Source organism: Nerophis ophidion, linkage group LG12, assembly GCF_033978795.1.
Source record: "Nerophis ophidion isolate RoL-2023_Sa linkage group LG12, RoL_Noph_v1.0, whole genome shotgun sequence".
Lineage (NCBI taxonomy): Eukaryota > Metazoa > Chordata > Actinopteri > Syngnathiformes > Syngnathidae > Nerophis > Nerophis ophidion.
This window is the reverse complement of record NC_084622.1, coordinates 30,065,456-30,073,291: the sequence shown is the minus strand read 5'-3', so window position 1 is coordinate 30,073,291 and position 7,836 is coordinate 30,065,456. Positions and strand designations below refer to the sequence as shown.

The following is a 7,836-nucleotide window of genomic DNA, read 5'->3' as shown; positions in this document are numbered from 1 at the left end:
CAAGCTGAGGCTGTACTTACTCATTTGTACTATTAACTGAGACTTGACCAAACAGGATGACCACTCTATTTATGAAAAGCATTTCCTTCAACAAAAGTGCTGTTAAACTGCTACCCGACTCTTTCAGGAGCTCCACCTTCAATGGCCAAATGTCCTTCAATTGCTGTACTTGTGTTTACAATTCCATGTTTTGTCTTGATTGATAACCACTGTCACATTTGTACGCTACATGTGGACCTATTATTCCTTTTGAACAACTAGAAAATAGAGAGCTGATTGGTGCAAATCTATGACAAAATCTCAGTAAATGCATGGAGGAAATAAAAGTACAGTGGTACCTCAACTTAGGAGCTTAATGGGTTCCGTGACCGACCTCTTGACTCAAAACACTTGTATTTCGTATTGATATCAATGTAATTGGTGCTTGCCCCTCTTGAACATCACACTTTTAAGATCTAACATGAATTTTGGATAGTAAATACTGTATAAAAAGTTAAATATAATGTACAACTAACAATTACAATAGTTTAATGAAGTAATGTAATAATAATGTACAACATTTACCTTGGAAAGTGGACTTCTACGGTATCACCTTCCAGCCACCTTTCTGTCAAACACACCATCAGCAGCTGTTTCCGTCAAATTTTTGATGATTTTTATTTATTTTTTTTAATTCATTAATACCATCCACTACTTATTTTGCTCAGCACTTCAAGATTCCTGAATCGGAATCGTGAGGTGGCCAAAGATTGCCCTCCTCTAGCATGTACTATAAAGGGCATCACCACAGATACTCTCATTTATTGCACATGTTCATGTTAACAGGCTGCTACAGCACCTGCAGCGTTTTGCTGTGTTTTTAAACAAGCAGGAGATATGTACACTTTAGAAGCAGTCTTGTGGTGCATTTACTGTACATTGGCACCGCTTTTTTGTTTTCCAGCTGAAAGTTTGGTCATTAGGGAGAGGCTGCACATTACTCTGCTCAAAATGCAAAAAAAATTATACTTAAATCCTTTTTTTCATATAAGAAATATAAAATATATATTCTGTGGGGAAAAACGGCAAAAGGAATTGAATTAGATGTATTCAGCCTCTGAAGTCCTCATAGCAGCTCTAAAAAATACAAATATATTAATTTCTTAAATAAGTAATATGCTTAATATTTGTTTTAATAATTTTTATTTATATTTGTAATAATTATTTTCCAAAAAATAACACCAGTCAAAACATATAACCAACAGGAAAAACAAGACAAAGCAAATAAAACCAAACAAAACAAAACAATTACCCTCCCCACTCAAACACACACATTCACTCATCCATTGAGAAAAGCTTACATGAACTAGAAAAAATCCAAAATGAAAAAAAAAATTAAATAACAAAATAAAGATAATAATAATAAAAAAAACAATAAGGCATACATTAACCGTCTGACCAGCACAGATCCTGCAGCAGTGTATGGAACTGTATTTTCACTTCCTTCCGACACCTGCTAAATAAAACGCAAAATAATGCTTGCAAAACAGTGATGAGTGTTGATAAATCACTTTGCGTGTGCTAAAAAAAATATGATAGCATTTTCTTCTCCCAGTATTGCTTGTATTCCATCACGGGGAAGTGAAAAACAGTCGTGGTCAACCAGGCCAAGATTGCTGTTGTGTAGCAAACAGAGTGCGAACTATCCGAGTACACTGGGGGCCTAGATCTTCCTGCAAAAAAAAGCAGATACAATCGAAAAATCTAAAGAAGATCCGTCGCGGGATATCAAGGATTATCCGTTGGTGGAGTTCTTAGACATGTCTAACTGTCTGGTGCTCTAGACGTAATTCTAAAATAGAAACCTTGAAAACGCAAAGAGGTACACAACTCCTTTGTGTGTGACTGGGTCAAGGTATGCATCGTTGGGATTGTAAAAGTGCGTTCAACTTTGCGTCCTTGTAAACAAACAGCGACTACGAGCACTCGACAACTGACACCTGTAACTGCATTTCTAGTTAACAAATTAACAATTACTGATGCATCACCGTATTTAATTTTTGTCCTGTTATCATATGTACTCTGAGACATTTGTGTACAAAACAAACAAGATGGGAGACGTAAAAGTACATTTCCTGAAAAAGTAACATTGAGCCTGACTTTGTGGTTTACGTTTTTTTTTTAAATGAAGATAAAACAATATCAAGATATACTTCAATGGGAAACACTAAAGGGGTAAACTATATTAAAAATGTATCAAACTAACCTTTAACAAAGTGGTCACCGCAAACTTCTTCGACTGAGTGTGTGCCACTTCGTCCTTGTCATTTCAAAAAATCCTGCACCTTTTGGCCCATCTTGATTTACTTTTGAGGGAACTCGAAGAAAAGTGTTTTTTTTTATTAATTGACTGAGACTTTTATTAGTAGATTGCAAAGTACAGTACATATTCTGTACAATTGACCACTAAATGGTAACACCCGAATAAGTTTTTCAACTTGTTTAAGTCGGGCAATTTATGGTTTATCCTTTCCGTGATTTGAATGCTTCGTACAGCCGAAAACGACGCAAGTCTTGGGCATTTTTCTTGGAAGAAAGGCTAAATGGCGCCGAGTACCAAATGAGAAGAGACGCTGACTTGACCACCGCGCATATTTAATGTGCCGGACAGGATGTCATGATCAGGATATATTTTGCATAATAATGAGGATAAAGACGCAAAATGTATTGGACCTAATTTTCTGCTCACGTAATCCACTTTGCACACGTTTAGTAGATCAGCTTCGCGCGTGCAATCAAGTTTGCACATGTTTTAGTACACGCAAACCTTTAGTAAATCAGGCCCTAAGTTAGGACACTTTTAAGTTGAGGTACTACTGTACAGCCAAAATCCACAGCGGTCCCCACAGAGTTTATGTCAGTTTGATTTGTTTTTGCACATATGTTTTGTAGCAACCAACAATTTCACCGACGCTGGTTGACAGATCTTTATGTGTTTGGAAAATGTCAAGCTGCCTGGGTTTTTTTGCAAAGACATTCCAGCAGAATGCAGCTTTCTTTTAGGCAAAGTTCTGCCTGGGAGCCATTTTCTGTTCAGCAAGATTTAATGGTTTAATTGGCCCTAAACATATTCTAAACAATACAATTAAAGTGGTATTTAACAATATACCACTTTAATTATATATTGTTAAATACGACACTCATTTGCTATGTCATCTATGTTCTGAATTGTTCAGATAGCAAAACGTGGACACTGCTTCAGATTTAAGGTTGTGATCAAAATTATTCAACCGCCACACAATTTTGGTGTTTTAGCAAGTTGGACATTTATTCCGTATTTTGTTTATAGTCATATCAAATAAAGATGTGTCAAATAGACAAATGCAACTTAAATTGTAACACTGTATTTTACAAAATACCAAAAAAGTAAATTTTTCTTAATATCTCATTGACAAAATGATTCAACCCCCTAGTTACATGCATCTTTAGTACTTAGTAGAACACCCTTTGGCGGTATTTACATCCTTCAGACGTGATACATAACCGGACACAAGCTTCTTGCAACCATCTACAGGTATTTTAGCCCATTCCTCTTGGGCAAAGGCCTCCAGTTCATTCATATTCTTGGGCTTGCGTGCTGCAACTGCCTTCTTCAAGTCCCACAACAGGTTTTCTATAGGATTTAGGTCTGGCGACTGTGAAGGCCACTCCAGAGTCTTCCAGCCTTTCTTCTGCAACCACTCTGATGTTGATTTGGAGGTATGCTTGGGATCGTTGTCCTGTTGGAAGGTCCAACGTCTCCCAAGCCTCAGCTTCGTCACTGACTTCATGAAATTTGCAGCGATTATATCCTGGTAGGAAATAGAATTCATAATGCCTTGAACGCGCTGGAGATTCCCGGTACCTGAGGCAGAGAAACAGCCCTTGAGCATGATTGACCCCCCACCATGCTTAACAGTAGGCAAGGTGTTCTTCTCTTTGTAAGCTTTATTTTTTCTCCTCCAGACATAATGTCGGTTCATAGGCCCAAAGAGTTCCAGTTTTGTCTGATCACTCCATAGAACAGTTTCCCAAAACCTTTGGAGTTTGTCCAGATTATTTTTGGCATGCTGGAGTCTATTTTTCTTGTGCCTGGTAGTCAGAAGTGGGATGCGCCTGGGAGTTCTGGCATGGAGGCCTTCTTCTCGTAGTGCGCGCCTTATTGTCTGGGACGAAACCTGCGTTCCCCCCTCTGCAATGTCCTGTTGTAGTACCTCAGCTGTTACCCGGGGGTTTTTCACCACTGTACGCTTCAAATACCGGACAGCATCCTCTTTCTACCACGCCCAGGTAGTGTTTCCACTGTGCCTTTAGCTTTAAACTTGCGAATCATGCTCCCTACTGTGTCTCTTGGAATGTGTAATGTCTTTGCTATTTTCTTATATCCATATCCTTTCTTATGAAGAGAAATTACCTCCTCTCTTGACTTCTTTGACCACTCCCTGGACTTCACCATGTTGCAAATACACCATTGACCATCTACAAGAAGCTGAGCGTCAGTCTTTTTCAATCAGTTTAATTGTTGCTCGTTATGGTTCTAATCACACCTACAGGTGTTTTCAACACCTGATTGAAAAGATCTCATTCAAATTCTGTTCTTAAGAGTTATGATCTTTAAGAGGTTGAATAATTTTGTCAATGATATATTAACAGAAATGACACTGTTTGGTATGTTACAAAATATAATGTTGTATTTCAAGTTGCATTTGTCTATTTGACGCATCTTTATTTGATATGACTATAAACAAAATACGGAATAAATGTCCAACTTGCTAAAACACCAAAATTGTGTGGGGGTTGAATAATTTTGATCAGAACTGTAGCTTCTCTGTACAAAATGTGGCAAAAATGACTCCTGCATCCTTCAGTGGACAAAGTCTGGACACCCCTGTGTTAGACGTAATAAAGAAACAGCAATTTATCTATGTTTCACCAAGAATTGACGACTTTTCTCAATGCTAATTGAGCCACTTGTTCATATTATGGTTGGACTACAGGTGCCTATGTTTTTTTCCTATTTCTGTATGTGGGGCTTTCCTCCTTTCGCTGTTGTGTTTTCCCCTCTCTTGCTTTCTCAATCATCACATGTTTGTGTTGTTGAACTCACCACAAACAATCATTTAAATAGAAAAAAAAACATACAATTTAAGGAGTAAAGTCAGATTTGACACATCTGACAGACTGAAACAGAAAAAAAAAATCTTATTATCCCTTACTATATTTATTTATTTTTTTGGCAGCTGTAAAGGGTGCGCATCTTGTTTGTCCTTCATTTTTGGTCTTTCTCAGCATCGGTCTGCTTCTACTGCTGGGTTGTTATTATTATTGTTATTATTATTGCTGCTGCTAATGTTCTGTGGCTGTAATAAAACAAAAATGATCTTCAAGGTGATGTGAAATAATTTTAAGCAGAAATAAATTGTCTGTGAATATGTTCCAGTTGTCTTGTTTTTTTTTGTTTTTTTAAAATCTGTTACATTACAAATTTCTCCATAAGAAACAATGCAAAAATACCGAAAGGTTTCAAGCCTCGAAAAAAGTCCATATTTTGGTGAAGGTTTGTATTTTAGAATATAATATACAGTACTGTATATCAAACAAACATAACAGGAAGGTGATGAATTAACTACTGACAAGCCAAAACATCGATGACGACAAGCTGCTGTCCTGTATGTGCTGCTCTGGTGTTCTCACAGACAATCAGAAATCACAAAACTACTTAACTTTAACAACCATATTGTTACAATAATAAAAATAAAAAAATCCATTTACAGTACATAAAGCTGATTCTGATTAACATAGGCAAAGTCCTCTCTTGAGCCTCTCGTCACGAGCAGACAGGCTCGGCTGTGAAAAAAGTCTGCTTTGGCATCTTTTTGCAGAAGAGTCTGTTCTCATCACAATTAAAAACATGCTGTGCGAAGAAGCCAGCTTTCATAATCTTTAATATGAGCAAGCACAAAATGGCTGCCAGCAGGAACCATCACGAATGAATCAAGTGTTCGAACACATAGACATGGTTTGCAACTCGATCGAACAGTTTGTCGACCAAAAAGTGTGCTAAATGTGTTGTTCGTAAATCGAGGTTCTACTGTGCTGCTGCTAATCCTGACAGACTTTGTGAGAGCCAACGACAACTACCTGAGGACAAATGATGATCCAGAATCAAAATGAAAACAATAACAATATTTCGGGGCTGTAAATCTAATTTCGAAATGACCATATCCCGGCCTAACTACTGTTAAGTTATTTGGAAAGAACAAGCGGTAGGAAATGGATGGATGGATGATTTATCAATTTAATGATGACTTCACATGAAATTATTACATATGGCTCCTTTAAAGCCTTGCCTAGCTGTTAACGCAGATGAGTTTTGTGACACTCAACATCAAGGGTTGGAATCGGGGGTTAAATCACCAAAATGATTCCCAGGCGCGGCCACCGCTGATGCTCACTGCTCCCCTCTCCTCCCAGGGGGTGGAACAAGGGGATGGGTCAAATGCAGAGAATAATTTCGCCACACCTAGTGTTTGTGTGACAATCATGGGTACTTTAATAAAGGAGCAAGGGCAAAAATCTTGGTACAGTCACGGTCTATAGGATATTACGGTAAATAGATGTTGAATCACTAGTTTAAGGCTTTTTTTTTGCTTACTTTAAATTACTATTAAAAAAAACTGATTTATTGTTAACTTGTTTACAAAAAAAACTATTGAATTTACAGTTAAATTGCTGTCAGCTGTGGTTGCCAGGAATTCATTGTACAAACCCCGTTTCCATATGAGTTTGGAAATTGTGTTAGATGCAAATATAAACGGAATACAATGATTTGCAAACTATTTTCAACCCATATTCAGTTGAATACACTACAGAGACAAGATATTTGATGTTCAAACTCATAAACTTTTTTTTTTTTTTTGCAAATAATTAACGTAAAATTTCATGGCTGCAACATGTGCCAAAGTAGTTGGGAAAGGGCATGTTCACCACTGTGTTACATCACCTTTTCAACAACACTCAATAAACGTTTGGGAACTGAGGAAACTAATTGTTGAAGCTTTGAAAGTGGAATTATTTACCATTTTTGTTTTATGTAGAGCTTCAGTCGTTCAACAGTCCGGGGTCTCCTCCGCTGTCATAGTTTACGTTTCATAATGCGCCACACATTTTCGATGGGAAACAGGTCTGGACTGCAGGCGGGCCGGGAAAGTACCCGCACTCTTTTTTTTTTACAAAACCACGCTGTTGTAACACTTGTCTTGCTGAAATAAGCAGGGGCGTCCATGATAATGTTGCTTGGATGAAAACATATGTTGTTCCAAAACCTGTATGGACCTTTCAGCATTAATGGTGCCTTCACAGATGTGTAAGTTACCCATGCCTTGGGCACTAATACACCCCCATACCATCATAGATGCTGGCTTTTGAACTTTGCGCCAATAACAATCCGAATGGTTATTTTCCTCTTTGTTCTGGAGGACACCACGTCCTCTGTTTCCAAATATAATTTGAAACATGGACTCGTCAGACCACAGAACACCTTTTCACTTTGCATCAGTCCATCTTAGATTATCTCGGGCCCAGCCAAGCCGGCGGCATTTCAGGATATTGTTGATAAATGGGTTTGGCTTTGCATAGCAGAGTTTTAACTTGCACTTACAGATGTAGCAACCAACTGTAGTTACTGACAGTGGTTTTATGAAGGGTTCCTGAGCCCATATGGTGATATCCTTTACACACTGATGTCAGTTTTTGATGCAGTACCGCCTGAGGGATCAAAAGTCCGTAATATCATCGCTTATGTGGAGTGATTTCTCC

The 7,836-nt window shown here is 37.9% G+C and overlaps 1 protein-coding gene across 1 annotated transcript in view; it reads left to right on the top strand.

Annotated features, from left to right (window-relative positions):
• The window catches only part of cmip (c-Maf inducing protein), a 107,414-nt gene extending 101,961 nt beyond the window's left edge, over nucleotides 1–5,453 (top strand). Inside the window, exon 21 of the mRNA XM_061917338.1 lies at nucleotides 1–5,453. This exon is cut by the window's left edge and continues 1,878 nt beyond it. The gene's annotated coding sequence lies outside the window, so the exon portion shown is untranslated.
• The last annotated feature ends 2,383 nt before the right edge of the window (nucleotides 5,454–7,836 follow it).